The sequence below is a fragment of the Lithobates pipiens genome, unplaced genomic scaffold, assembly GCF_037356315.1.
Source record: "Lithobates pipiens isolate NorthernLeopardFrog02 unplaced genomic scaffold, aLitPip1_a1.2 Scaffold_8, whole genome shotgun sequence".
Classification (NCBI taxonomy): Eukaryota; Metazoa; Chordata; class Amphibia; order Anura; family Ranidae; genus Lithobates; species Lithobates pipiens.
In genome coordinates, this window is record NW_027507903.1 from 274,001,206 (window position 1) to 274,028,909 (window position 27,704).

The 27,704-nt window shown below is 45.4% G+C and overlaps 32 non-coding genes across 32 annotated transcripts; all 32 read right to left on the reverse strand.

The window, feature by feature from the left end:
- Positions 1 to 335: 335 nt before the first annotated feature.
- TRNAV-UAC (transfer RNA valine (anticodon UAC)) lies at positions 336 to 408 on the reverse strand. Its single transcript has one exon. It is a non-coding gene; the product is annotated as a tRNA-Val (tRNA).
- A 984-nt stretch (positions 409 to 1,392) lies between these two features.
- On the reverse strand, positions 1,393 to 1,463 carry TRNAV-UAC (transfer RNA valine (anticodon UAC)). Its single transcript has one exon. It is a non-coding gene; the product is annotated as a tRNA-Val (tRNA).
- Positions 1,464 to 1,574: 111 nt separating this feature from the next.
- Positions 1,575 to 1,647, reverse strand: TRNAV-AAC (transfer RNA valine (anticodon AAC)). Its single transcript has one exon. It is a non-coding gene; the product is annotated as a tRNA-Val (tRNA).
- A 785-nt stretch (positions 1,648 to 2,432) lies between these two features.
- Positions 2,433 to 2,505, reverse strand: TRNAV-UAC (transfer RNA valine (anticodon UAC)). The gene has a single exon. It is a non-coding gene; the product is annotated as a tRNA-Val (tRNA).
- Positions 2,506 to 3,489: 984 nt separating this feature from the next.
- Positions 3,490 to 3,560, reverse strand: TRNAV-UAC (transfer RNA valine (anticodon UAC)). The gene has a single exon. It is a non-coding gene; the product is annotated as a tRNA-Val (tRNA).
- A 111-nt stretch (positions 3,561 to 3,671) lies between these two features.
- On the reverse strand, positions 3,672 to 3,744 carry TRNAV-AAC (transfer RNA valine (anticodon AAC)). Its single transcript has one exon. It is a non-coding gene; the product is annotated as a tRNA-Val (tRNA).
- A 785-nt stretch (positions 3,745 to 4,529) lies between these two features.
- Positions 4,530 to 4,602, reverse strand: TRNAV-UAC (transfer RNA valine (anticodon UAC)). The gene has a single exon. It is a non-coding gene; the product is annotated as a tRNA-Val (tRNA).
- Positions 4,603 to 5,571: 969 nt separating this feature from the next.
- TRNAV-UAC (transfer RNA valine (anticodon UAC)) lies at positions 5,572 to 5,642 on the reverse strand. The gene has a single exon. It is a non-coding gene; the product is annotated as a tRNA-Val (tRNA).
- A 111-nt stretch (positions 5,643 to 5,753) lies between these two features.
- Positions 5,754 to 5,826, reverse strand: TRNAV-AAC (transfer RNA valine (anticodon AAC)). The gene has a single exon. It is a non-coding gene; the product is annotated as a tRNA-Val (tRNA).
- Positions 5,827 to 6,611: 785 nt separating this feature from the next.
- Positions 6,612 to 6,684, reverse strand: TRNAV-UAC (transfer RNA valine (anticodon UAC)). The gene has a single exon. It is a non-coding gene; the product is annotated as a tRNA-Val (tRNA).
- Positions 6,685 to 8,875: 2,191 nt separating this feature from the next.
- TRNAV-AAC (transfer RNA valine (anticodon AAC)) lies at positions 8,876 to 8,948 on the reverse strand. The gene has a single exon. It is a non-coding gene; the product is annotated as a tRNA-Val (tRNA).
- Positions 8,949 to 9,733: 785 nt separating this feature from the next.
- TRNAV-UAC (transfer RNA valine (anticodon UAC)) lies at positions 9,734 to 9,804 on the reverse strand. Its single transcript has one exon. It is a non-coding gene; the product is annotated as a tRNA-Val (tRNA).
- A 969-nt stretch (positions 9,805 to 10,773) lies between these two features.
- Positions 10,774 to 10,846, reverse strand: TRNAV-UAC (transfer RNA valine (anticodon UAC)). The gene has a single exon. It is a non-coding gene; the product is annotated as a tRNA-Val (tRNA).
- Positions 10,847 to 11,997: 1,151 nt separating this feature from the next.
- On the reverse strand, positions 11,998 to 12,070 carry TRNAV-AAC (transfer RNA valine (anticodon AAC)). The gene has a single exon. It is a non-coding gene; the product is annotated as a tRNA-Val (tRNA).
- A 785-nt stretch (positions 12,071 to 12,855) lies between these two features.
- TRNAV-UAC (transfer RNA valine (anticodon UAC)) lies at positions 12,856 to 12,926 on the reverse strand. Its single transcript has one exon. It is a non-coding gene; the product is annotated as a tRNA-Val (tRNA).
- Positions 12,927 to 13,037: 111 nt separating this feature from the next.
- Positions 13,038 to 13,110, reverse strand: TRNAV-AAC (transfer RNA valine (anticodon AAC)). The gene has a single exon. It is a non-coding gene; the product is annotated as a tRNA-Val (tRNA).
- Positions 13,111 to 13,895: 785 nt separating this feature from the next.
- TRNAV-UAC (transfer RNA valine (anticodon UAC)) lies at positions 13,896 to 13,968 on the reverse strand. The gene has a single exon. It is a non-coding gene; the product is annotated as a tRNA-Val (tRNA).
- Positions 13,969 to 14,937: 969 nt separating this feature from the next.
- TRNAV-UAC (transfer RNA valine (anticodon UAC)) lies at positions 14,938 to 15,008 on the reverse strand. Its single transcript has one exon. It is a non-coding gene; the product is annotated as a tRNA-Val (tRNA).
- A 111-nt stretch (positions 15,009 to 15,119) lies between these two features.
- On the reverse strand, positions 15,120 to 15,192 carry TRNAV-AAC (transfer RNA valine (anticodon AAC)). The gene has a single exon. It is a non-coding gene; the product is annotated as a tRNA-Val (tRNA).
- Positions 15,193 to 16,159: 967 nt separating this feature from the next.
- TRNAV-AAC (transfer RNA valine (anticodon AAC)) lies at positions 16,160 to 16,232 on the reverse strand. Its single transcript has one exon. It is a non-coding gene; the product is annotated as a tRNA-Val (tRNA).
- A 967-nt stretch (positions 16,233 to 17,199) lies between these two features.
- Positions 17,200 to 17,272, reverse strand: TRNAV-AAC (transfer RNA valine (anticodon AAC)). Its single transcript has one exon. It is a non-coding gene; the product is annotated as a tRNA-Val (tRNA).
- A 785-nt stretch (positions 17,273 to 18,057) lies between these two features.
- Positions 18,058 to 18,128, reverse strand: TRNAV-UAC (transfer RNA valine (anticodon UAC)). The gene has a single exon. It is a non-coding gene; the product is annotated as a tRNA-Val (tRNA).
- A 111-nt stretch (positions 18,129 to 18,239) lies between these two features.
- On the reverse strand, positions 18,240 to 18,312 carry TRNAV-AAC (transfer RNA valine (anticodon AAC)). The gene has a single exon. It is a non-coding gene; the product is annotated as a tRNA-Val (tRNA).
- Positions 18,313 to 19,279: 967 nt separating this feature from the next.
- Positions 19,280 to 19,352, reverse strand: TRNAV-AAC (transfer RNA valine (anticodon AAC)). Its single transcript has one exon. It is a non-coding gene; the product is annotated as a tRNA-Val (tRNA).
- Positions 19,353 to 20,319: 967 nt separating this feature from the next.
- TRNAV-AAC (transfer RNA valine (anticodon AAC)) lies at positions 20,320 to 20,392 on the reverse strand. The gene has a single exon. It is a non-coding gene; the product is annotated as a tRNA-Val (tRNA).
- A 785-nt stretch (positions 20,393 to 21,177) lies between these two features.
- On the reverse strand, positions 21,178 to 21,248 carry TRNAV-UAC (transfer RNA valine (anticodon UAC)). The gene has a single exon. It is a non-coding gene; the product is annotated as a tRNA-Val (tRNA).
- A 111-nt stretch (positions 21,249 to 21,359) lies between these two features.
- Positions 21,360 to 21,432, reverse strand: TRNAV-AAC (transfer RNA valine (anticodon AAC)). The gene has a single exon. It is a non-coding gene; the product is annotated as a tRNA-Val (tRNA).
- Positions 21,433 to 22,217: 785 nt separating this feature from the next.
- Positions 22,218 to 22,290, reverse strand: TRNAV-UAC (transfer RNA valine (anticodon UAC)). Its single transcript has one exon. It is a non-coding gene; the product is annotated as a tRNA-Val (tRNA).
- A 969-nt stretch (positions 22,291 to 23,259) lies between these two features.
- Positions 23,260 to 23,330, reverse strand: TRNAV-UAC (transfer RNA valine (anticodon UAC)). Its single transcript has one exon. It is a non-coding gene; the product is annotated as a tRNA-Val (tRNA).
- Positions 23,331 to 25,339: 2,009 nt separating this feature from the next.
- TRNAV-UAC (transfer RNA valine (anticodon UAC)) lies at positions 25,340 to 25,410 on the reverse strand. Its single transcript has one exon. It is a non-coding gene; the product is annotated as a tRNA-Val (tRNA).
- Positions 25,411 to 26,379: 969 nt separating this feature from the next.
- TRNAV-UAC (transfer RNA valine (anticodon UAC)) lies at positions 26,380 to 26,450 on the reverse strand. Its single transcript has one exon. It is a non-coding gene; the product is annotated as a tRNA-Val (tRNA).
- Positions 26,451 to 27,421: 971 nt separating this feature from the next.
- TRNAV-UAC (transfer RNA valine (anticodon UAC)) lies at positions 27,422 to 27,492 on the reverse strand. Its single transcript has one exon. It is a non-coding gene; the product is annotated as a tRNA-Val (tRNA).
- Between the last annotated feature and the right edge of the window lie 212 nt (positions 27,493 to 27,704).

Sequence of the window (27,704 nt, forward strand, 5' to 3'; positions counted from 1 at the left end):
CAATTGCCTTTGGGTCCAGAAAAGAAGTTTGCCTAAACACTTACAGCAATGGTCAGCAGGTATTGCTGGTCAGCTCATACAGAATTTGCACTATAGGCACTGCAGCAAAACTTTACCTATGTAGGACCAGCAAACCAACTCACCTAACATCTTCAGGCTAGGGTCTTCAGGTTCTCCTGGTTGACTCACAAAGAGTGAAGAAAAAGAGCTCCCGTTCAAGGTGTTGCACCTAAACTGTGCTTTCTATTGACAGATTTCACGTACGGCTGCCAGAGGGGCAAGGCGTGGCAAGAGCTTTGAGTTTGCCTGACTGTGAAAAAGTTAAAGGTAAGCACTGTTTCTGCCCGGTTTCGAACCGGGGACCTTTCGCGTGTAAGGCGAACGTGATAACCACTACACTACAGAAACCCATTTTCACAGCTCAGCTATGTCTTGCAAACCGAAAGTCTATGTTAATGTACGATGGGTGAATAAGGCAGCTGAAAGTGACTGTGGCAAAAATCACTAGCATGTGCACAGTGTTTCTGCCCGGTTTCGAACCGGGGACCTTTCGCATGTTAGGCGAACGTGATAACCACTACACTACAGAAACCCACCTTGATGGATTTTTGCAGGTTGGGTGGTCGGAGGTTGGGTGGTCGGAGGTTGGGTTCACCATATTAGCTATTTTTTGTTTCTGGCTATTTGATAACCTGAGTCCAGTTTACCGTCCTTGCAAGTTATACTCTTGGGTAATGAAGAAAACAAGGAAGAAAGCCCATCTCAGATGCCTAGCTTGATGCAAAGAACATGCTGAAAACAGCCAGTACTGGCAAGATACACTGAGTCATGGATATCACCTCTAGCTTTTCCACACACTTTTATCACCAGGTCAGCTGAAAACATACACCAATGGTCGTCAGGTTTTCCAGCTCAGGTGACTAAGCATGAGAGCCAAAGTTCACATTCCAAATGCCTTTGGGTCCAGAAAAGAAGTTTGCCTAATCACTAAACACTTACAGCGATGGTCAGGTTTTTCAGCTCAGCTGACTAAGCTGGAGAACCAAAGTCCACATTCCAATTGCCTTTGGGTCCAGAAAAGAAGTTTGCCTAAACACTTACAGCAATGGTCAGCAGGTATTGCTGGTCAGCTCATACAGAATTTGCACTATAGGAACTGCAGCAAAACTTTACCTATGTAGGACCAGCAAACCAACTCACCTAACATCTTCAGGCTAGGGTCTTCAGGTTCTCCTGGTTGACTCACAAAGAGTGAAGAAAAAGAGCTCCCGTTCAAGGTGTTGCACCTAAACTGTGCTTTCTATTGACAGATTTCACGTACGGCTGCCAGAGGGGCAAGGCGTGGCAAGAGCTTTGAGTTTGCCTGACTGTGAAAAAGTTAAAGGTAAGCACTGTTTCTGCCCGGTTTCGAACCGGGGACCTTTCGCGTGTAAGGCGAACGTGATAACCTACACTACAGAAACCCATTTTCACAGTTCAGCTGTGTTTTGCAAACCGAAAGTCTATGTTAATGTACGATGGGTGAATAAGGCAGCTGAAAGTGACTGTGGCAAAAATCACTAGCATGTGCACAGTGTTTCTGCCCGGTTTCGAACCGGGGACCTTTCGCGTGTTAGGCGAACGTGATAACCACTACACTACAGAAACCCACCTTGATGGATTTTTGCGGGTTGGGTGGTCGGAGGTTGGGTTCACCATATTAGCTATTTTTTGTTTCTGGCTATTTGATAACCTGAGTCCAGTTTACCGTCCTTGCAAGTTATACTCTTGGGTAATGAAGAAAACAAGGAAGAAAGCCCATCTCAGATGCCTAACTTGATGCAAAGAACATGCTGAAAACAGCCAGTACTGGCAAGATACACTGAGTCATGGATATCACCTCTAGCTTTTCCACACACTTTTATCACCAGGTCAGCTGAAAACATACACCAATGGTCGTCAGGTTCTCCAGCTCAGGTGACTAAGCAGGAGAACCAAAGTCCACATTCCAAATGACTTTGGGTCCAGAAATGAAGTTTGCCTAATCACTAAACACTTACAGCGATGGTCAGGTTTTTCAGCTCAGCTGACTAAGCTGGAGAACCAAAGTCCACATTCCAATTGCCTTTGGGTCCAGAAAAGAAGTTTGCCTAAACACTTACAGCAATGGTCAGCAGGTATTGCTGGTCAGCTCATACAGAATTTGCACTATAGGCACTGCAGCAAAACTTTACCTATGTAGGACCAGCAAACCAACTCACCTAACATCTTCAGGCTAGGGTCTTCAGGTTCTCCTGGTTGACTCACAAAGAGTGAAGAAAAAGAGCTCCCGTTCAAGGTGTTGCACCTAAACTGTGCTTTCTATTGACAGATTTCACGTACGGCTGCCAGAGGGGCAAGGCGTGGCAAGAGCTTTGAGTTTGCCTGACTGTGAAAAAGTTAAAGCTAAGCACTGTTTCAGCCCGGTTTCGAACCGGGGACCTTTCGCGTGTAAGGCGAACGTGATAACCACTACACTACAGAAACCCATTTTCACAGCTCAGCTATGTCTTGCAAACCGAAAGTCTATGTTAATGTACGATGGGTGAATAAGGCAGCTGAAAGTGACTGTGGCAAAAATCACTAGCATGTGCACAGTGTTTCTGCCCGGTTTCGAACCGGGGACCTTTCGCATGTTAGGCGAACGTGATAACCACTACACTACAGAAACCCACCTTGATGGATTTTTGCAGGTTGGGTGGTCGGAGGTTGGGTGGTCGGAGGTTGGGTTCACCATATTAGCTATTTTTTGTTTCTGGCTATTTGATAACCTGAGTCCAGTTTACCGTCCTTGCAAGTTATACTCTTGGGTAATGAAGAAAACAAGGAAGAAAGCCCATCTCAGATGCCTAGCTTGATGCAAAGAACATGCTGAAAACAGCCAGTACTGGCAAGATACACTGAGTCATGGATATCACCTCTAGCTTTTCCACACACTTTTATCACCAGGTCAGCTGAAAACATACACCAATGGTCGTCAGGTTTTCCAGCTCAGGTGACTAAGCATGAGAGCCAAAGTTCACATTCCAAATGCCTTTGGGTCCAGAAAAGAAGTTTGCCTAATCACTAAACACTTACAGCGATGGTCAGGTTTTTCAGCTCAGCTGACTAAGCTGGAGAACCAAAGTCCACATTCCAATTGCCTTTGGGTCCAGAAAAGAAGTTTGCCTAAACACTTACAGCAATGGTCAGCAGGTATTGCTGGTCAGCTCATACAGAATTTGCACTATAGGAACTGCAGCAAAACTTTACCTATGTAGGACCAGCAAACCAACTCACCTAACATCTTCAGGCTAGGGTCTTCAGGTTCTCCTGGTTGACTCACAAAGAGTGAAGAAAAAGAGCTCCCGTTCAAGGTGTTGCACCTAAACTGTGCTTTCTATTGACAGATTTCACGTACGGCTGCCAGAGGGGCAAGGCGTGGCAAGAGCTTTGAGTTTGCCTGACTGTGAAAAAGTTAAAGGTAAGCACTGTTTCTGCCCGGTTTCGAACCGGGGACCTTTCGCGTGTAAGGCGAACGTGATAACCTACACTACAGAAACCCATTTTCACAGTTCAGCTGTGTTTTGCAAACCGAAAGTCTATGTTAATGTACGATGGGTGAATAAGGCAGCTGAAAGTGACTGTGGCAAAAATCACTAGCATGTGCACAGTGTTTCTGCCCGGTTTCGAACCGGGGACCTTTCGCGTGTTAGGCGAACGTGATAACCACTACACTACAGAAACCCACCTTGATGGATTTTTGCGGGTTGGGTGGTCGGAGGTTGGGTTCACCATATTAGCTATTTTTTGTTTCTGGCTATTTGATAACCTGAGTCCAGTTTACCGTCCTTGCAAGTTATACTCTTGGGTAATGAAGAAAACAAGGAAGAAAGCCCATCTCAGATGCCTAACTTGATGCAAAGAACATGCTGAAAACAGCCAGTACTGGCAAGATACACTGAGTCATGGATATCACCTCTAGCTTTTCCACACACTTTTATCACCAGGTCAGCTGAAAACATACACCAATGGTCGTCAGGTTCTCCAGCTCAGGTGACTAAGCAGGAGAACCAAAGTCCACATTCCAAATGACTTTGGGTCCAGAAATGAAGTTTGCCTAATCACTAAACACTTACAGCGATGGTCAGGTTTTTCAGCTCAGCTGACTAAGCTGGAGAACCAAAGTCCACATTCCAATTGCCTTTGGGTCCAGAAAAGAAGTTTGCCTAAACACTTACAGCAATGGTCAGCAGGTATTGCTGGTCAGCTCATACAGAATTTGCACTATAGGCACTGCAGCAAAACTTTACCTATGTAGGACCAGCAAACCAACTCACCTAACATCTTCAGGCTAGGGTCTTCAGGTTCTCCTGGTTGACTCACAAAGAGTGAAGAAAAAGAGCTCCCGTTCAAGGTGTTGCACCTAAACTGTGCTTTCTATTGACAGATTTCACGTACGGCTGCCAGAGGGGCAAGGCGTGGCAAGAGCTTTGAGTTTGCCTGACTGTGAAAAAGTTAAAGGTAAGCACTGTTTCTGCCCGGTTTCGAACCGGGGACCTTTCGCGTGTAAGGCGAACGTGATAACCACTACACTACAGAAACCCATTTTCACAGCTCAGCTATGTCTTGCAAACCGAAAGTCTATGTTAATGTACGATGGGTGAATAAGGCAGCTGAAAGTGACTGTGGCAAAAATCACTAGCATGTGCACAGTGTTTCTGCCCAGTTTCGAACCGGGGACCTTTCGCATGTTAGGCGAACGTGATAACCACTACACTACAGAAACCCACCTTGATGGATTTTTGCGGGTTGGGTGGTCGGAGGTTGGGTTCACCATATTAGCTATTTTTTGTTTCTGGCTATTTGATAACCTGAGTCCAGTTTACCGTCCTTGCAAGTTATACTCTTGGGTAATGAAGAAAACAAGGAAGAAAGCCCATCTCAGATGCCTAGCTTGATGCAAAGAACATGCTGAAAACAGCCAGTACTGGCAAGATACACTGAGTCATGGATATCACCTCTAGCTTTTCCACACACTTTTATCACCAGGTCAGCTGAAAACATACACCAATGGTCGTCAGGTTTTCCAGCTCAGGTGACTAAGCATGAGAGCCAAAGTTCACATTCCAAATGCCTTTGGGTCCAGAAAAGAAGTTTGCCTAATCACTAAACACTTACAGCGATGGTCAGGTTTTTCAGCTCAGCTGACTAAGCTGGAGAACCAAAGTCCACATTCCAATTGCCTTTGGGTCCAGAAAAGAAGTTTGCCTAAACACTTACAGCAATGGTCAGCAGGTATTGCTGGTCAGCTCATACAGAATTTGCACTATAGGAACTGCAGCAAAACTTTACCTATGTAGGACCAGCAAACCAACTCACCTAACATCTTCAGGCTAGGGTCTTCAGGTTCTCCTGGTTGACTCACAAAGAGTGAAGAAAAAGAGCTCCCGTTCAAGGTGTTGCACCTAAACTGTGCTTTCTATTGACAGATTTCACGTACGGCTGCCAGAGGGGCAAGGCGTGGCAAGAGCTTTGAGTTTGCCTGACTGTGAAAAAGTTAAAGGTAAGCACTGTTTCTGCCCGGTTTCGAACCGGGGACCTTTCGCGTGTAAGGCGAACGTGATAACCTACACTACAGAAACCCATTTTCACAGTTCAGCTGTGTCTTGCAAACCGAAAGTCTATGTTAATGTACGATGGGTGAATAAGGCAGCTGAAAGTGACTGTGGCAAAAATCACTAGCATGTGCACAGTGTTTCTGCCCGGTTTCGAACCGGGGACCTTTCGCGTGTTAGGCGAACGTGATAACCACTACACTACAGAAACCCACCTTGATGGATTTTTGCGGGTTGGGTGGTCGGAGGTTGGGTTCACCATATTAGCTATTTTTTGTTTCTGGCTATTTGATAACCTGAGTCCAGTTTACCGTCCTTGCAAGTTATACTCTTGGGTAATGAAGAAAACAAGGAAGAAAGCCCATCTCAGATGCCTAACTTGATGCAAAGAACATGCTGAAAACAGCCAGTACTGGCAAGATACACTGAGTCATGGATATCACCTCTAGCTTTTCCACACACTTTTATCACCAGGTCAGCTGAAAACATACACCAATGGTCGTCAGGTTTTCCAGCTCAGGTGACTAAGCAGGAGAACCAAAGTCCACATTCCAAATGACTTTGGGTCCAGAAATGAAGTTTGCCTAATCACTAAACACTTACAGCGATGGTCAGGTTTTTCAGCTCAGCTGACTAAGCTGGAGAACCAAAGTCCACATTCCAATTGCCTTTGGGTCCAGAAAAGAAGTTTGCCTAAACACTTACAGCAATGGTCAGCAGGTATTGCTGGTCAGCTCATACAGAATTTGCACTATAGGCACTGCAGCAAAACTTTACCTATGTAGGACCAGCAAACCAACTCACCTAACATCTTCAGGCTAGGGTCTTCAGGTTCTCCTGGTTGACTCACAAAGAGTGAAGAAAAAGAGCTCCCGTTCAAGGTGTTGCACCTAAACTGTGCTTTCTATTGACAGATTTCACGTACGGCTGCCAGAGGGGCAAGGCGTGGCAAGAGCTTTGAGTTTGCCTGACTGTGAAAAAGTTAAAGGTAAGCACTGTTTCTGCCCGGTTTCGAACCGGGGACCTTTCGCGTGTAAGGCGAACGTGATAACCACTACACTACAGAAACCCATTTTCACAGCTCAGCTATGTCTTGCAAACCGAAAGTCTATGTTAATGTACGATGGGTGAATAAGGCAGCTGAAAGTGACTGTGGCAAAAATCACTAGCATGTGCACAGTGTTTCTGCCCAGTTTCGAACCGGGGACCTTTCGCATGTTAGGTGAACGTGATAACCACTACCCTACAGAAACCCACCTTGATGGATTTTTGCGGGTTGGGTGGTCGGAGGTTGGGTTCACCATATTAGCTATTTTTTGTTTCTGGCTATTTGATAACCTGAGTCCAGTTTACCGTCCTTGCAAGTTATACTCTTGGGTAATGAAGAAAACAAGGAAGAAAGCCCATCTCAGATGCCTAACTTGATGCAAAGAACATGCTGAAAACAGCCAGTACTGGCAAGATACACTGAGTCATGGATATCACCTCTAGCTTTTCCACACACTTTTATCACCAGGTCAGCTGAAAACATACACCAATGGTCGTCAGGTTTTCCAGCTCAGGTGACTAAGCATGAGAACCAAAGTTCACATTCCAAATGCCTTTGGGTCCAGAAAACAAGTTTGCCTAATCACTAAACACTTACAGCGATGGTCAGGTTTTTCAGCTCAGCTGACTAAGCTGGAGAACCAAAGTCCACATTCCAATTGCCTTTGGGTCCAGAAAAGAAGTTTGCCTAAACACTTACAGCAATGGTCAGCAGGTATTGCTGGTCAGCTCATACAGAATTTGCACTATAGGCACTGCAGCAAAACTTTACCTATGTAGGACCAGCAAACCAACTCACCTAACATCTTCAGGCTAGGGTCTTCAGGTTCTCCTGGTTGACTCACAAAGAGTGAAGAAAAAGAGCTCCCGTTCAAGGTGTTGCACCTAAACTGTGCTTTCTATTGACAGATTTCACGTACGGCTGCCAGAGGGGCAAGGCGTGGCAAGAGCTTTGAGTTTGCCTGACTGTGAAAAAGTTAAAGGTAAGCACTGTTTCTGCCCAGTTTCGAACCGGGGACCTTTCGCGTGTAAGGCGAACGTGATAACCTACACTACAGAAACCCATTTTCACAGTTCAGCTGTGTCTTGCAAACCGAAAGTCTATGTTAATGTACGATGGGTGAATAAGGCAGCTGAAAGTGACTGTGGCAAAAATCACTAGCATGTGCACAGTGTTTCTGCCCAGTTTCAAACCGGGGACCTTTCGCATGTTAGGTGAACGTGATAACCACTACCCTACAGAAACCCACCTTGATGGATTTTTGCGGGTTGGGTGGTCGGAGGTTGGGTTCACCATATTAGCTATTTTTTGTTTCTGGCTATTTGATAACCTGAGTCCAGTTTACCGTCCTTGCAAGTTATACTCTTGGGTAATGAAGAAAACAAGGAAGAAAGCCCATCTCAGATGCCTAACTTGATGCAAAGAACATGCTGAAAACAGCCAGTACTGGCAAGATACACTGAGTCATGGATATCACCTCTAGCTTTTCCACACACTTTTATCACCAGGTCAGCTGAAAACATACACCAATGGTCGTCAGGTTTTCCAGCTCAGGTGACTAAGCATGAGAACCAAAGTTCACATTCCAAATGCCTTTGGGTCCAGAAAACAAGTTTGCCTAATCACTAAACACTTACAGCGATGGTCAGGTTTTTCAGCTCAGCTGACTAAGCTGGAGAACCAAAGTCCACATTCCAATTGCCTTTGGGTCCAGAAAAGAAGTTTGCCTAAACACTTACAGCAATGGTCAGCAGGTATTGCTGGTCAGCTCATACAGAATTTGCACTATAGGCACTGCAGCAAAACTTTACCTATGTAGGACCAGCAAACCAACTCACCTAACATCTTCAGGCTAGGGTCTTCAGGTTCTCCTGGTTGACTCACAAAGAGTGAAGAAAAAGAGCTCCCGTTCAAGGTGTTGCACCTAAACTGTGCTTTCTATTGACAGATTTCACGTACGGCTGCCAGAGGGGCAAGGCGTGGCAAGAGCTTTGAGTTTGCCTGACTGTGAAAAAGTTAAAGGTAAGCACTGTTTCTGCCCAGTTTCGAACCGGGGACCTTTCGCGTGTAAGGCGAACGTGATAACCTACACTACAGAAACCCATTTTCACAGTTCAGCTGTGTCTTGCAAACCGAAAGTCTATGTTAATGTACGATGGGTGAATAAGGCAGCTGAAAGTGACTGTGGCAAAAATCACTAGCATGTGCACAGTGTTTCTGCCCGGTTTCGAACCGGGGACCTTTCGCGTGTTAGGCGAACGTGATAACCACTACACTACAGAAACCCACCTTGATGAATTTTTGCGGGTTGGGTGGTCGGAGGTTGGGTTCACCATATTAGCTATTTTTTGTTTCTGGCTATTTGATAACCTGAGTCCAGTTTACCGTCCTTGCAAGTTATACTCTTGGGTAATGAAGAAAACAAGGAAGAAAGCCCATCTCAGATGCCTAACTTGATGCAAAGAACATGCTGAAAACAGCCAGTACTGGCAAGATACACTGAGTCATGGATATCACCTCTAGCTTTTCCACACACTTTTATCACCAGGTCAGCTGAAAACATACACCAATGGTCGTCAGGTTTTCCAGCTCAGGTGACTAAGCATGAGAACCAAAGTTCACATTCCAAATGCCTTTGGGTCCAGAAAACAAGTTTGCCTAATCACTAAACACTTACAGCGATGGTCAGGTTTTTCAGCTCAGCTGACTAAGCTGGAGAACCAAAGTCCACATTCCAATTGCCTTTGGGTCCAGAAAAGAAGTTTGCCTAAACACTTACAGCAATGGTCAGCAGGTATTGCTGGTCAGCTCATACAGAATTTGCACTATAGGCACTGCAGCAAAACTTTACCTATGTAGGACCAGCAAACCAACTCACCTAACATCTTCAGGCTAGGGTCTTCAGGTTCTCCTGGTTGACTCACAAAGAGTGAAGAAAAAGAGCTCCCGTTCAAGGTGTTGCACCTAAACTGTGCTTTCTATTGACAGATTTCACGTACGGCTGCCAGAGGGGCAAGGCGTGGCAAGAGCTTTGAGTTTGCCTGACTGTGAAAAAGTTAAAGGTAAGCACTGTTTCTGCCCGGTTTCGAACCGGGGACCTTTCGCGTGTAAGGCGAACGTGATAACCTACACTACAGAAACCCATTTTCACAGTTCAGCTGTGTCTTGCAAACCGAAAGTCTATGTTAATGTACGATGGGTGAATAAGGCAGCTGAAAGTGACTGTGGCAAAAATCACTAGCATGTGCACAGTGTTTCAGCCCGGTTTCGAACCGGGGACCTTTCGCGTGTTAGGCGAACGTGATAACCACTACACTACAGAAACCCACCTTGATGAATTTTTGCGGGTTGGGTGGTCGGAGGTTGGGTTCACCATATTAGCTATTTTTTGTTTCTGGCTATTTGATAACCTGAGTCCAGTTTACCGTCCTTGCAAGTTATACTCTTGGGTAATGAAGAAAACAAGGAAGAAAGCCCATCTCAGATGCCTAACTTGATGCAAAGAACATGCTGAAAACAGCCAGTACTGGCAAGATACACTGAGTCATGGATATCACCTCTAGCTTTTCCACACACTTTTATCACCAGGTCAGCTGAAAACATACACCAATGGTCGTCAGGTTTTCCAGCTCAGGTGACTAAGCATGAGAACCAAAGTTCACATTCCAAATGCCTTTGGGTCCAGAAAAGAAGTTTGCCTAATCACTAAACACTTACAGCGATGGTCAGGTTTTTCAGCTCAGCTGACTAAGCTGGAGAACCAAAGTCCACATTCCAATTGCCTTTGGGTCCAGAAAAGAAGTTTGCCTAAACACTTACAGCAATGGTCAGCAGGTATTGCTGGTCAGCTCATACAGAATTTGCACTATAGGCACTGCAGCAAAACTTTACCTATGTAGGACCAGCAAACCAACTCACCTAACATCTTCAGGCTAGGGTCTTCAGGTTCTCCTGGTTGACTCACAAAGAGTGAAGAAAAAGAGCTCCCGTTCAAGGTGTTGCACCTAAACTGTGCTTTCTATTGACAGATTTCACGTACGGCTGCCAGAGGGGCAAGGCGTGGCAAGAGCTTTGAGTTTGCCTGACTGTGAAAAAGTTAAAGGTAAGCACTGTTTCTGCCCGGTTTCGAACCGGGGACCTTTCGCGTGTAAGGCGAACGTGATAACCACTACACTACAGAAACCCCTTTTCACAGCTCAGCTATGTCTTGCAAACCGAAAGTCTATGTTAATGTACGATGGGTGAATAAGGCAGCTGAAAGTGACTGTGGCAAAAATCACTAGCATGTGCACAGTGTTTCTGCCCAGTTTCGAACCGGGGACCTTTCGCATGTTAGGTGAACGTGATAACCACTACCCTACAGAAACCCACCTTGATGGATTTTTGCGGGTTGGGTGGTCGGAGGTTGGGTTCACCATATTAGCTATTTTTTGTTTCTGGCTATTTGATAACCTGAGTCCGGTTTACCGTCCTTGCAAGTTATACTCTTGGGTAATGAAGAAAACAAGGAAGAAAGCCCATCTCAGATGCCTAACTTGATGCAAAGAACATGCTGAAAACAGCCAGTACTGGCAAGATACACTGAGTCATGGATATCACCTCTAGCTTTTCCACACACTTTTATCACCAGGTCAGCTGAAAACATACACCAATGGTCGTCAGGTTTTCCAGCTCAGGTGACTAAGCATGAGAACCAAAGTTCACATTCCAAATGCCTTTGGGTCCAGAAAACAAGTTTGCCTAATCACTAAACACTTACAGCGATGGTCAGGTTTTTCAGCTCAGCTGACTAAGCTGGAGAACCAAAGTCCACATTCCAATTGCCTTTGGGTCCAGAAAAGAAGTTTGCCTAAACACTTACAGCAATGGTCAGCAGGTATTGCTGGTCAGCTCATACAGAATTTGCACTATAGGCACTGCAGCAAAACTTTACCTATGTAGGACCAGCAAACCAACTCACCTAACATCTTCAGGCTAGGGTCTTCAGGTTCTCCTGGTTGACTCACAAAGAGTGAAGAAAAAGAGCTCCCGTTCAAGGTGTTGCACCTAAACTGTGCTTTCTATTGACAGATTTCACGTACGGCTGCCAGAGGGGCAAGGCGTGGCAAGAGCTTTGAGTTTGCCTGACTGTGAAAAAGTTAAAGGTAAGCACTGTTTCTGCCCAGTTTCGAACCGGGGACCTTTCGCGTGTAAGGCGAACGTGATAACCTACACTACAGAAACCCATTTTCACAGTTCAGCTGTGTCTTGCAAACCGAAAGTCTATGTTAATGTACGATGGGTGAATAAGGCAGCTGAAAGTGACTGTGGCAAAAATCACTAGCATGTGCACAGTGTTTCTGCCCGGTTTCGAACCGGGGACCTTTCGCGTGTTAGGCGAACGTGATAACCACTACACTACAGAAACCCACCTTGATTAATTTTTGCGGGTTGGGTGGTCGGAGGTTGGGTTCACCATATTAGCTATTTTTTGTTTCTGGCTATTTGATAACCTGAGTCCAGTTTACCGTCCTTGCAAGTTATACTCTTGGGTAATGAAGAAAACAAGGAAGAAAGCCCATCTCAGATGCCTAACTTGATGCAAAGAACATGCTGAAAACAGCCAGTACTGGCAAGATACACTGAGTCATGGATATCACCTCTAGCTTTTCCACACACTTTTATCACCAGGTCAGCTGAAAACATACACCAATGGTCGTCAGGTTTTCCAGCTCAGGTGACTAAGCATGAGAACCAAAGTTCACATTCCAAATGCCTTTGGGTCCAGAAAAGAAGTTTGCCTAATCACTAAACACTTACAGCGATGGTCAGGTTTTTCAGCTCAGCTGACTAAGCTGGAGAACCAAAGTCCACATTCCAATTGCCTTTGGGTCCAGAAAAGAAGTTTGCCTAAACACTTACAGCAATGGTCAGCAGGTATTGCTGGTCAGCTCATACAGAATTTGCACTATAGGCACTGCAGCAAAACTTTACCTATGTAGGACCAGCAAACCAACTCACCTAACATCTTCAGGCTAGGGTCTTCAGGTTCTCCTGGTTGACTCACAAAGAGTGAAGAAAAAGAGCTCCCGTTCAAGGTGTTGCACCTAAACTGTGCTTTCTATTGACAGATTTCACGTACGGCTGCCAGAGGGGCAAGGCGTGGCAAGAGCTTTGAGTTTGCCTGACTGTGAAAAAGTTAAAGGTAAGCACTGTTTCTGCCCGGTTTCGAACCGGGGACCTTTCGCGTGTAAGGCGAACGTGATAACCTACACTACAGAAACCCATTTTCACAGTTCAGCTGTGTCTTGCAAACCGAAAGTCTATGTTAATGTACGATGGGTGAATAAGGCAGCTGAAAGTGACTGTGGCAAAAATCACTAGCATGTGCACAGTGTTTCTGCCCGGTTTCGAACCGGGGACCTTTCGCGTGTTAGGCGAACGTGATAACCACTACACTACAGAAACCAACCTTGATGGATTTTTGCGGGTTGGGTGGTCGGAGGTTGGGTTCACCATATTAGCTATTTTTTGTTTCTGGCTATTTGATAACCTGAATCCAGTTTACCGTCCTTGCAAGTTATACTCTTGGGTAATGAAGAAAACAAGGAAGAAAGCCCATCTCAGATGCCTAACTTGATGCAAAGAACATGCTGAAAACAGCCAGTACTGGCAAGATACACTGAGTCATGGATATCACCTCTAGCTTTTCCACACACTTTTATCACCAGGTCAGCTGAAAACATACACCAATGGTCGTCAGGTTTTCCAGCTCAGGTGACTAAGCAGGAGAACCAAAGTCCACATTCCAAATGACTTTGGGTCCAGAAATGAAGTTTGCCTAATCACTAAACACTTACAGCGATGGTCAGGTTTTTCAGCTCAGCTGACTAAGCTGGAGAACCAAAGTCCACATTCCAATTGCCTTTGGGTCCAGAAAAGAAGTTTGCCTAAACACTTACAGCAATGGTCAGCAGGTATTGCTGGTCAGCTCATACAGAATTTGCACTATAGGCACTGCAGCAAAACTTTACCTATGTAGGACCAGCAAACCAACTCACCTAACATCTTCAGGCTAGGGTCTTCAGGTTCTCCTGGTTGACTCACAAAGAGTGAAGAAAAAGAGCTCCCGTTCAAGGTGTTGCACCTAAACTGTGCTTTCTATTGACAGATTTCACGTACGGCTGCCAGAGGGGCAAGGCGTGGCAAGAGCTTTGAGTTTGCCTGACTGTGAAAAAGTTAAAGGTAAGCACTGTTTCTGCCCGGTTTCGAACCGGGGACCTTTCGCGTGTAAGGCGAACGTGATAACCACTACACTACAGAAACCCATTTTCACAGCTCAGCTATGTCTTGCAAACCGAAAGTCTATGTTAATGTACGATGGGTGAATAAGGCAGCTGAAAGTGACTGTGGCAAAAATCACTAGCATGTGCACAGTGTTTCTGCCCAGTTTCGAACCGGGGACCTTTCGCATGTTAGGCGAACGTGATAACCACTACCCTACAGAAACTCACCTTGATGGATTTTTGCGGGTTGGGTGGTCGGAGGTTGGGTTCACCATATTAGCTATTTTTTGTTTCTGGCTATTTGATAACCTGAGTCCCGTTTACCGTCCTTGCAAGTTATACTCTTGGGTAATGAAAAAAACAAGGAAGAAAGCCCATCTCAGATGCCTAACTTGATGCAAAGAACATGCTGAAAACAGCCAGTACTGGCAAGATACACTGAGTCATGGATATCACCTCTAGCTTTTCCACACACTTTTATCACCAGGTCAGCTGAAAACATACACCAATGGTCGTCAGGTTTTCCAGCTCAGGTGACTAAGCATGAGAACCAAAGTTCACATTCCAAATGCCTTTGGGTCCAGAAAAGAAGTTTGCCTAATCACTAAACACTTACAGCGATGGTCAGGTTTTTCAGCTCAGCTGACTAAGCTGGAGAACCAAAGTCCACATTCCAATTGCCTTTGGGTCCAGAAAAGAAGTTTGCCTAAACACTTACAGCAATGGTCAGCAGGTATTGCTGGTCAGCTCATACAGAATTTGCACTATAGGCACTGCAGCAAAACTTTACCTATGTAGGACCAGCAAACCAACTCACCTAACATCTTCAGGCTAGGGTCTTCAGGTTCTCCTGGTTGACTCACAAAGAGTGAAGAAAAAGAGCTCCCGTTCAAGGTGTTGCACCTAAACTGTGCTTTCTATTGACAGATTTCACGTACGGCTGCCAGAGGGGCAAGGCGTGGCAAGAGCTTTGAGTTTGCCTGACTGTGAAAAAGTTAAAGGTAAGCACTGTTTCTGCCCGGTTTCGAACCGGGGACCTTTCGCGTGTAAGGCGAACGTGATAACCTACACTACAGAAACCCATTTTCACAGTTCAGCTGTGTCTTGCAAACCGAAAGTCTATGTTAATGTACGATGGGTGAATAAGGCAGCTGAAAGTGACTGTGGCAAAAATCACTAGCATGTGCACAGTGTTTCTGCCCGGTTTCGAACCGGGGACCTTTCGCGTGTTAGGCGAACGTGATAACCACTACACTACAGAAACCCACCTTGATGGATTTTTGCGGGTTGGGTGGTCGGAGGTTGGGTTCACCATATTAGCTATTTTTTGTTTCTGGCTATTTGATAACCTGAGTCCAGTTTACCGTCCTTGCAAGTTATACTCTTGGGTAATGAAGAAAACAAGGAAGAAAGCCCATCTCAGATGCCTAACTTGATGCAAAGAACATGCTGAAAACAGCCAGTACTGGCAAGATACACTGAGTCATGGATATCACCTCTAGCTTTTCCACACACTTTTATCACCAGGTCAGCTGAAAACATACACCAATGGTCGTCAGGTTTTCCAGCTCAGGTGACTAAGCATGAGAACCAAAGTTCACATTCCAAATGCCTTTGGGTCCAGAAAAGAAGTTTGCCTAATCACTAAACACTTACAGCGATGGTCAGGTTTTTCAGCTCAGCTGACTAAGCTGGAGAACCAAAGTCCACATTCCAATTGCCTTTGGGTCCAGAAAAGAAGTTTGCCTAAACACTTACAGCAATGGTCAGCAGGTATTGCTGGTCAGCTCATACAGAATTTGCACTATAGGCACTGCAGCAAAACTTTACCTATGTAGGACCAGCAAACCAACTCACCTAACATCTTCAGGCTAGGGTCTTCAGGTTCTCCTGGTTGACTCACAAAGAGTGAAGAAAAAGAGCTCCCGTTCAAGGTGTTGCACCTAAACTGTGCTTTCTATTGACAGATTTCACGTACGGCTGCCAGAGGGGCAAGGCGTGGCAAGAGCTTTGAGTTTGCCTGACTGTGAAAAAGTTAAAGGTAAGCACTGTTTCTGCCCAGTTTCGAACCGGGGACCTTTCGTGTGTAAGGCGAACGTGATAACCTACACTACAGAAACCCATTTTCACAGTTCAGCTGTGTCTTGCAAACCGAAAGTCTATGTTAATGTACGATGGGTGAATAAGGCAGCTGAAAGTGACTGTGGCAAAAATCACTAGCATGTGCACAGTGTTTCTGCCCGGTTTCGAACCGGGGACCTTTCGCGTGTTAGGCGAACGTGATAACCACTACACTACAGAAACCCACCTTGATGAATTTTTGCGGGTTGGGTGGTCGGAGGTTGGGTTCACCATATTAGCTATTTTTTGTTTCTGGCTATTTGATAACCTGAGTCCAGTTTACCGTCCTTGCAAGTTATACTCTTGGGTAATGAAGAAAACAAGGAAGAAAGCCCATCTCAGATGCCTAACTTGATGCAAAGAACATGCTGAAAACAGCCAGTACTGGCAAGATACACTGAGTCATGGATATCACCTCTAGCTTTTCCACACACTTTTATCACCAGGTCAGCTGAAAACATACACCAATGGTCGTCAGGTTTTCCAGCTCAGGTGACTAAGCATGAGAACCAAAGTTCACATTCCAAATGCCTTTGGGTCCAGAAAACAAGTTTGCCTAATCACTAAACACTTACAGCGATGGTCAGGTTTTTCAGCTCAGCTGACTAAGCTGGAGAACCAAAGTCCACATTCCAATTGCCTTTGGGTCCAGAAAAGAAGTTTGCCTAAACACTTACAGCAATGGTCAGCAGGTATTGCTGGTCAGCTCATACAGAATTTGCACTATAGGCACTGCAGCAAAACTTTACCTATGTAGGACCAGCAAACCAACTCACCTAACATCTTCAGGCTAGGGTCTTCAGGTTCTCCTGGTTGACTCACAAAGAGTGAAGAAAAAGAGCTCCCGTTCAAGGTGTTGCACCTAAACTGTGCTTTCTATTGACAGATTTCACGTACGGCTGCCAGAGGGGCAAGGCGTGGCAAGAGCTTTGAGTTTGCCTGACTGTGAAAAAGTTAAAGGTAAGCACTGTTTCTGCCCAGTTTCGAACCGGGGACCTTTCGCGTGTAAGGCGAACGTGATAACCTACACTACAGAAACCCATTTTCACAGTTCAGCTGTGTCTTGCAAACCGAAAGTCTATGTTAATGTACGATGGGTGAATAAGGCAGCTGAAAGTGACTGTGGCAAAAATCACTAGCATGTGCACAGTGTTTCTGCCCGGTTTCGAACCGGGGACCTTTCGCGTGTTAGGCGAACGTGATAACCACTACACTACAGAAACCCACCTTGATTAATTTTTGCGGGTTGGGTGGTCGGAGGTTGGGTTCACCATATTAGCTATTTTTTGTTTCTGGCTATTTGATAACCTGAGTCCAGTTTACCGTCCTTGCAAGTTATACTCTTGGGTAATGAAGAAAACAAGGAAGAAAGCCCATCTCAGATGCCTAACTTGATGCAAAGAACATGCTGAAAACAGCCAGTACTGGCAAGATACACTGAGTCATGGATATCACCTCTAGCTTTTCCACACACTTTTATCACCAGGTCAGCTGAAAACATACACCAATGGTCGTCAGGTTTTCCAGCTCAGGTGACTAAGCATGAGAACCAAAGTTCACATTCCAAATGCCTTTGGGTCCAGAAAAGAAGTTTGCCTAATCACTAAACACTTACAGCGATGGTCAGGTTTTTCAGCTCAGCTGACTAAGCTGGAGAACCAAAGTCCACATTCCAATTGCCTTTGGGTCCAGAAAAGAAGTTTGCCTAAACACTTACAGCAATGGTCAGCAGGTATTGCTGGTCAGCTCATACAGAATTTGCACTATAGGCACTGCAGCAAAACTTTACCTATGTAGGACCAGCAAACCAACTCACCTAACATCTTCAGGCTAGGGTCTTCAGGTTCTCCTGGTTGACTCACAAAGAGTGAAGAAAAAGAGCTCCCGTTCAAGGTGTTGCACCTAAACTGTGCTTTCTATTGACAGATTTCACGTACGGCTGCCAGAGGGGCAAGGCGTGGCAAGAGCTTTGAGTTTGCCTGACTGTGAAAAAGTTAAAGGTAAGCACTGTTTCTGCCCGGTTTCGAACCGGGGACCTTTCGCGTGTAAGGCGAACGTGATAACCTACACTACAGAAACCCATTTTCACAGTTCAGCTGTGTCTTGCAAACCGAAAGTCTATGTTAATGTACGATGGGTGAATAAGGCAGCTGAAAGTGACTGTGGCAAAAATCACTAGCATGTGCACAGTGTTTCTGCCCGGTTTCGAACCGGGGACCTTTCGCGTGTTAGGCGAACGTGATAACCACTACACTACAGAAACCCACCTTGATGGATTTTTGCGGGTTGGGTGGTCGGAGGTTGGGTTCACCATATTAGCTATTTTTTGTTTCTGGCTATTTGATAACCTGAGTCCAGTTTACCGTCCTTGCAAGTTATACTCTTGGGTAATGAAGAAAACAAGGAAGAAAGCCCATCTCAGATGCCTAACTTGATGCAAAGAACATGCTGAAAACAGCCAGTACTGGCAAGATACACTGAGTCATGGATATCACCTCTAGCTTTTCCACACACTTTTATCACCAGGTCAGCTGAAAACATACACCAATGGTCGTCAGGTTTTCCAGCTCAGGTGACTAAGCATGAGAACCAAAGTTCACATTCCAAATGCCTTTGGGTCCAGAAAAGAAGTTTGCCTAATCACTAAACACTTACAGCGATGGTCAGGTTTTTCAGCTCAGCTGACTAAGCTGGAGAACCAAAGTCCACATTCCAATTGCCTTTGGGTCCAGAAAAGAAGTTTGCCTAAACACTTACAGCAATGGTCAGCAGGTATTGCTGGTCAGCTCATACAGAATTTGCACTATAGGCACTGCAGCAAAACTTTACCTATGTAGGACCAGCAAACCAACTCACCTAACATCTTCAGGCTAGGGTCTTCAGGTTCTCCTGGTTGACTCACAAAGAGTGAAGAAAAAGAGCTCCCGTTCAAGGTGTTGCACCTAAACTGTGCTTTCTATTGACAGATTTCACGTACGGCTGCCAGAGGGGCAAGGCGTGGCAAGAGCTTTGAGTTTGCCTGACTGTGAAAAAGTTAAAGGTAAGCACTGTTTCTGCCCAGTTTCGAACCGGGGACCTTTCGTGTGTAAGGCGAACGTGATAACCTACACTACAGAAACCCATTTTCACAGTTCAGCTGTGTCTTGCAAACCGAAAGTCTATGTTAATGTACGATGGGTGAATAAGGCAGCTGAAAGTGACTGTGGCAAAAATCACTAGCATGTGCACAGTGTTTCTGCCCGGTTTCGAACCGGGGACCTTTCGCGTGTTAGGCGAACGTGATAACCACTACACTACAGAAACCCACCTTGATGAATTTTTGCGGGTTGGGTGGTCGGAGGTTGGGTTCACCATATTAGCTATTTTTTGTTTCTGGCTATTTGATAACCTGAGTCCAGTTTACCGTCCTTGCAAGTTATACTCTTGGGTAATGAAGAAAACAAGGAAGAAAGCCCATCTCAGATGCCTAACTTGATGCAAAGAACATGCTGAAAACAGCCAGTACTGGCAAGATACACTGAGTCATGGATATCACCTCTAGCTTTTCCACACACTTTTATCACCAGGTCAGCTGAAAACATACACCAATGGTCGTCAGGTTTTCCAGCTCAGGTGACTAAGCATGAGAACCAAAGTTCACATTCCAAATGCCTTTGGGTCCAGAAAACAAGTTTGCCTAATCACTAAACACTTACAGCGATGGTCAGGTTTTTCAGCTCAGCTGACTAAGCTGGAGAACCAAAGTCCACATTCCAATTGCCTTTGGGTCCAGAAAAGAAGTTTGCCTAAACACTTACAGCAATGGTCAGCAGGTATTGCTGGTCAGCTCATACAGAATTTGCACTATAGGCACTGCAGCAAAACTTTACCTATGTAGGACCAGCAAACCAACTCACCTAACATCTTCAGGCTAGGGTCTTCAGGTTCTCCTGGTTGACTCACAAAGAGTGAAGAAAAAGAGCTCCCGTTCAAGGTGTTGCACCTAAACTGTGCTTTCTATTGACAGATTTCACGTACGGCTGCCAGAGGGGCAAGGCGTGGCAAGAGCTTTGAGTTTGCCTGACTGTGAAAAAGTTAAAGGTAAGCACTGTTTCTGCCCAGTTTCGAACCGGGGACCTTTCGCGTGTAAGGCGAACGTGATAACCTACACTACAGAAACCCATTTTCACAGTTCAGCTGTGTCTTGCAAACCGAAAGTCTATGTTAATGTACGATGGGTGAATAAGGCAGCTGAAAGTGACTGTGGCAAAAATCACTAGCATGTGCACAGTGTTTCTGCCCGGTTTCGAACCGGGGACCTTTCGCGTGTTAGGCGAACGTGATAACCACTACACTACAGAAACCCACCTTGATTAATTTTTGCGGGTTGGGTGGTCGGAGGTTGGGTTCACCATATTAGCTATTTTTTGTTTCTGGCTATTTGATAACCTGAGTCCAGTTTACCGTCCTTGCAAGTTATACTCTTGGGTAATGAAGAAAACAAGGAAGAAAGCCCATCTCAGATGCCTAACTTGATGCAAAGAACATGCTGAAAACAGCCAGTACTGGCAAGATACACTGAGTCATGGATATCACCTCTAGCTTTTCCACACACTTTTATCACCAGGTCAGCTGAAAACATACACCAATGGTCGTCAGGTTTTCCAGCTCAGGTGACTAAGCATGAGAACCAAAGTTCACATTCCAAATGCCTTTGGGTCCAGAAAAGAAGTTTGCCTAATCACTAAACACTTACAGCGATGGTCAGGTTTTTCAGCTCAGCTGACTAAGCTGGAGAACCAAAGTCCACATTCCAATTGCCTTTGGGTCCAGAAAAGAAGTTTGCCTAAACACTTACAGCAATGGTCAGCAGGTATTGCTGGTCAGCTCATACAGAATTTGCACTATAGGCACTGCAGCAAAACTTTACCTATGTAGGACCAGCAAACCAACTCACCTAACATCTTCAGGCTAGGGTCTTCAGGTTCTCCTGGTTGACTCACAAAGAGTGAAGAAAAAGAGCTCCCGTTCAAGGTGTTGCACCTAAACTGTGCTTTCTATTGACAGATTTCACGTACGGCTGCCAGAGGGGCAAGGCGTGGCAAGAGCTTTGAGTTTGCCTGACTGTGAAAAAGTTAAAGGTAAGCACTGTTTCTGCCCGGTTTCGAACCGGGGACCTTTCGCGTGTAAGGCGAACGTGATAACCTACACTACAGAAACCCATTTTCACAGTTCAGCTGTGTCTTGCAAACCGAAAGTCTATGTTAATGTACGATGGGTGAATAAGGCAGCTGAAAGTGACTGTGGCAAAAATCACTAGCATGTGCACAGTGTTTCTGCCCGGTTTCGAACCGGGGACCTTTCGCGTGTTAGGCGAACGTGATAACCACTACACTACAGAAACCAACCTTGATGGATTTTTGCGGGTTGGGTGGTCGGAGGTTGGGTTCACCATATTAGCTATTTTTTGTTTCTGGCTATTTGATAACCTGAATCCAGTTTACCGTCCTTGCAAGTTATACTCTTGGGTAATGAAGAAAACAAGGAAGAAAGCCCATCTCAGATGCCTAACTTGATGCAAAGAACATGCTGAAAACAGCCAGTACTGGCAAGATACACTGAGTCATGGATATCACCTCTAGCTTTTCCACACACTTTTATCACCAGGTCAGCTGAAAACATACACCAATGGTCGTCAGGTTTTCCAGCTCAGGTGACTAAGCAGGAGAACCAAAGTCCACATTCCAAATGACTTTGGGTCCAGAAATGAAGTTTGCCTAATCACTAAACACTTACAGCGATGGTCAGGTTTTTCAGCTCAGCTGACTAAGCTGGAGAACCAAAGTCCACATTCCAATTGCCTTTGGGTCCAGAAAAGAAGTTTGCCTAAACACTTACAGCAATGGTCAGCAGGTATTGCTGGTCAGCTCATACAGAATTTGCACTATAGGCACTGCAGCAAAACTTTACCTATGTAGGACCAGCAAACCAACTCACCTAACATCTTCAGGCTAGGGTCTTCAGGTTCTCCTGGTTGACTCACAAAGAGTGAAGAAAAAGAGCTCCCGTTCAAGGTGTTGCACCTAAACTGTGCTTTCTATTGACAGATTTCACGTACGGCTGCCAGAGGGGCAAGGCGTGGCAAGAGCTTTGAGTTTGCCTGACTGTGAAAAAGTTAAAGGTAAGCACTGTTTCTGCCCGGTTTCGAACCGGGGACCTTTCGCGTGTAAGGCGAACGTGATAACCACTACACTACAGAAACCCATTTTCACAGCTCAGCTATGTCTTGCAAACCGAAAGTCTATGTTAATGTACGATGGGTGAATAAGGCAGCTGAAAGTGACTGTGGCAAAAATCACTAGCATGTGCACAGTGTTTCTGCCCAGTTTCGAACCGGGGACCTTTCGCATGTTAGGCGAACGTGATAACCACTACCCTACAGAAACTCACCTTGATGGATTTTTGCGGGTTGGGTGGTCGGAGGTTGGGTTCACCATATTAGCTATTTTTTGTTTCTGGCTATTTGATAACCTGAGTCCCGTTTACCGTCCTTGCAAGTTATACTCTTGGGTAATGAAAAAAACAAGGAAGAAAGCCCATCTCAGATGCCTAACTTGATGCAAAGAACATGCTGAAAACAGCCAGTACTGGCAAGATACACTGAGTCATGGATATCACCTCTAGCTTTTCCACACACTTTTATCACCAGGTCAGCTGAAAACATACACCAATGGTCGTCAGGTTTTCCAGCTCAGGTGACTAAGCATGAGAACCAAAGTTCACATTCCAAATGCCTTTGGGTCCAGAAAAGAAGTTTGCCTAATCACTAAACACTTACAGCGATGGTCAGGTTTTTCAGCTCAGCTGACTAAGCTGGAGAACCAAAGTCCACATTCCAATTGCCTTTGGGTCCAGAAAAGAAGTTTGCCTAAACACTTACAGCAATGGTCAGCAGGTATTGCTGGTCAGCTCATACAGAATTTGCACTATAGGCACTGCAGCAAAACTTTACCTATGTAGGACCAGCAAACCAACTCACCTAACATCTTCAGGCTAGGGTCTTCAGGTTCTCCTGGTTGACTCACAAAGAGTGAAGAAAAAGAGCTCCCGTTCAAGGTGTTGCACCTAAACTGTGCTTTCTATTGACAGATTTCACGTACGGCTGCCAGAGGGGCAAGGCGTGGCAAGAGCTTTGAGTTTGCCTGACTGTGAAAAAGTTAAAGGTAAGCACTGTTTCTGCCCGGTTTCGAACCGGGGACCTTTCGCGTGTAAGGCGAACGTGATAACCTACACTACAGAAACCCATTTTCACAGTTCAGCTGTGTCTTGCAAACCGAAAGTCTATGTTAATGTACGATGGGTGAATAAGGCAGCTGAAAGTGACTGTGGCAAAAATCACTAGCATGTGCACAGTGTTTCTGCCCGGTTTCGAACCGGGGACCTTTCGCGTGTTAGGCGAACGTGATAACCACTACACTACAGAAACCCACCTTGATGGATTTTTGCGGGTTGGGTGGTCGGAGGTTGGGTTCACCATATTAGCTATTTTTTGTTTCTGGCTATTTGATAACCTGAGTCCAGTTTACCGTCCTTGCAAGTTATACTCTTGGGTAATGAAGAAAACAAGGAAGAAAGCCCATCTCAGATGCCTAACTTGATGCAAAGAACATGCTGAAAACAGCCAGTACTGGCAAGATACACTGAGTCATGGATATCACCTCTAGCTTTTCCACACACTTTTATCACCAGGTCAGCTGAAAACATACACCAATGGTCGTCAGGTTTTCCAGCTCAGGTGACTAAGCATGAGAACCAAAGTTCACATTCCAAATGCCTTTGGGTCCAGAAAAGAAGTTTGCCTAATCACTAAACACTTACAGCGATGGTCAGGTTTTTCAGCTCAGCTGACTAAGCTGGAGAACCAAAGTCCACATTCCAATTGCCTTTGGGTCCAGAAAAGAAGTTTGCCTAAACACTTACAGCAATGGTCAGCAGGTATTGCTGGTCAGCTCATACAGAATTTGCACTATAGGCACTGCAGCAAAACTTTACCTATGTAGGACCAGCAAACCAACTCACCTAACATCTTCAGGCTAGGGTCTTCAGGTTCTCCTGGTTGACTCACAAAGAGTGAAGAAAAAGAGCTCCCGTTCAAGGTGTTGCACCTAAACTGTGCTTTCTATTGACAGATTTCACGTACGGCTGCCAGAGGGGCAAGGCGTGGCAAGAGCTTTGAGTTTGCCTGACTGTGAAAAAGTTAAAGGTAAGCACTGTTTCTGCCCAGTTTCGAACCGGGGACCTTTCGTGTGTAAGGCGAACGTGATAACCTACACTACAGAAACCCATTTTCACAGTTCAGCTGTGTCTTGCAAACCGAAAGTCTATGTTAATGTACGATGGGTGAATAAGGCAGCTGAAAGTGACTGTGGCAAAAATCACTAGCATGTGCACAGTGTTTCTGCCCGGTTTCGAACCGGGGACCTTTCGCGTGTTAGGCGAACGTGATAACCACTACACTACAGAAACCCACCTTGATGAATTTTTGCGGGTTGGGTGGTCGGAGGTTGGGTTCACCATATTAGCTATTTTTTGTTTCTGGCTATTTGATAACCTGAGTCCAGTTTACCGTCCTTGCAAGTTATACTCTTGGGTAATGAAGAAAACAAGGAAGAAAGCCCATCTCAGATGCCTAACTTGATGCAAAGAACATGCTGAAAACAGCCAGTACTGGCAAGATACACTGAGTCATGGATATCACCTCTAGCTTTTCCACACACTTTTATCACCAGGTCAGCTGAAAACATACACCAATGGTCGTCAGGTTTTCCAGCTCAGGTGACTAAGCATGAGAACCAAAGTTCACATTCCAAATGCCTTTGGGTCCAGAAAAGAAGTTTGCCTAATCACTAAACACTTACAGCGATGGTCAGGTTTTTCAGCTCAGCTGACTAAGCTGGAGAACCAAAGTCCACATTCCAATTGCCTTTGGGTCCAGAAAAGAAGTTTGCCTAAACACTTACAGCAATGGTCAGCAGGTATTGCTGGTCAGCTCATACAGAATTTGCACTATAGGCACTGCAGCAAAACTTTACCTATGTAGGACCAGCAAACCAACTCACCTAACATCTTCAGGCTAGGGTCTTCAGGTTCTCCTGGTTGACTCACAAAGAGTGAAGAAAAAGAGCTCCCGTTCAAGGTGTTGCACCTAAACTGTGCTTTCTATTGACAGATTTCACGTACGGCTGCCAGAGGGGCAAGGCGTGGCAAGAGCTTTGAGTTTGCCTGACTGTGAAAAAGTTAAAGGTAAGCACTGTTTCTGCCCGGTTTCGAACCGGGGACCTTTCGCGTGTAAGGCGAACGTGATAACCTACACTACAGAAACCCATTTTCACAGTTCAGCTGTGTCTTGCAAACCGAAAGTCTATGTTAATGTACGATGGGTGAATAAGGCAGCTGAAAGTGACTGTGGCAAAAATCACTAGCATGTGCACAGTGTTTCTGCCCGGTTTCGAACCGGGGACCTTTCGCGTGTTAGGCGAACGTGATAACCACTACACTACAGAAACCCACCTTGATGAATTTTTGCGGGTTGGGTGGTCGGAGGTTGGGTTCACCATATTAGCTATTTTTTGTTTCTGGCTATTTGATAACCTGAGTCCAGTTTACCGTCCTTGCAAGTTATACTCTTGGGTAATGAAGAAAACAAGGAAGAAAGCCCATCTCAGATGCCTAACTTGATGCAAAGAACATGCTGAAAACAGCCAGTACTGGCAAGATACACTGAGTCATGGATATCACCTCTAGCTTTTCCACACACTTTTATCACCAGGTCAGCTGAAAACATACACCAATGGTCGTCAGGTTTTCCAGCTCAGGTGACTAAGCATGAGAACCAAAGTTCACATTCCAAATGCCTTTGGGTCCAGAAAAGAAGTTTGCCTAATCACTAAACACTTACAGCGATGGTCAGGTTTTTCAGCTCAGCTGACTAAGCTGGAGAACCAAAGTCCACATTCCAATTGCCTTTGGGTCCAGAAAAGAAGTTTGCCTAAACACTTACAGCAATGGTCAGCAGGTATTGCTGGTCAGCTCATACAGAATTTGCACTATAGGCACTGCAGCAAAACTTTACCTATGTAGGACCAGCAAACCAACTCACCTAACATCTTCAGGCTAGGGTCTTCAGGTTCTCCTGGTTGACTCACAAAGAGTGAAGAAAAAGAGCTCCCGTTCAAGGTGTTGCACCTAAACTGTGCTTTCTATTGACAGATTTCACGTACGGCTGCCAGAGGGGCAAGGCGTGGCAAGAGCTTTGAGTTTGCCTGACTGTGAAAAAGTTAAAGGTAAGCACTGTTTCTGCCCGGTTTCGAACCGGGGACCTTTCGCGTGTAAGGCGAACGTGATAACCTACACTACAGAAACCCATTTTCACAGTTCAGCTGTGTCTTGCAAACCGAAAGTCTATGTTAATGTACGATGGGTGAATAAGGCAGCTGAAAGTGACTGTGGCAAAAATCACTAGCATGTGCACAGTGTTTCTGCCCGGTTTCGAACCGGGGACCTTTCGCGTGTTAGGCGAACGTGATAACCACTACACTACAGAAACCAACCTTGATGGATTTTTGCGGGTTGGGTGGTCGGAGGTTGGGTTCACCATATTAGCTATTTTTTGTTTCTGGCTATTTGATAACCTGAGTCCAGTTTACCGTCCTTGCAAGTTATACTCTTGGGTAATGAAAAAAACAAGGAAGAAAGCCCATCTCAGATGCCTAACTTGATGCAAAGAACATGCTGAAAACACAGCCAGTACTGGCAAGATACACTGAGTCATGGATATCACCTCTAGCTTTTCCACACACTTTTATCACCAGGTCAGCTGAAAACATACACCAATGGTCGTCAGGTTTTCCAGCTCAGGTGACTAAGCATGAGAACCAAAGTTCACATTCCAAATGCCTTTGGGTCCAGAAAAGAAGTTTGCCTAATCACTAAACACTTACAGCGATGGTCAGGTTTTTCAGCTCAGCTGACTAAGCTGGAGAACCAAAGTCCACATTCCAATTGCCTTTGGGTCCAGAAAAGAAGTTTGCCTAAACACTTACAGCAATGGTCAGCAGGTATTGCTGGTCAGCTCATACAGAATTTGCACTATAGGCACTGCAGCAAAACTTTACCTATGTAGGACCAGCAAACCAACTCACCTAACATCTTCAGGCTAGGGTCTTCAGGTTCTCCTGGTTGACTCACAAAGAGTGAAGAAAAAGAGCTCCCGTTCAAGGTGTTGCACCTAAACTGTGCTTTCTATTGACAGATTTCACGTACGGCTGCCAGAGGGGCAAGGCGTGGCAAGAGCTTTGAGTTTGCCTGACTGTGAAAAAGTTAAAGGTAAGCACTGTTTCTGCCCGGTTTCGAACCGGGGACCTTTCGCGTGTAAGGCGAACGTGATAACCTACACTACAGAAACCCATTTTCACAGTTCAGCTGTGTCTTGCAAACCGAAAGTCTATGTTAATGTACGATGGGTGAATAAGGCAGCTGAAAGTGACTGTGGCAAAAATCACTAGCATGTGCACAGTGTTTCTGCCCGGTTTCGAACCGGGGACCTTTCGCGTGTTAGGCGAACGTGATAACCACTACACTACAGAAACCAACCTTGATGGATTTTTGCGGGTTGGG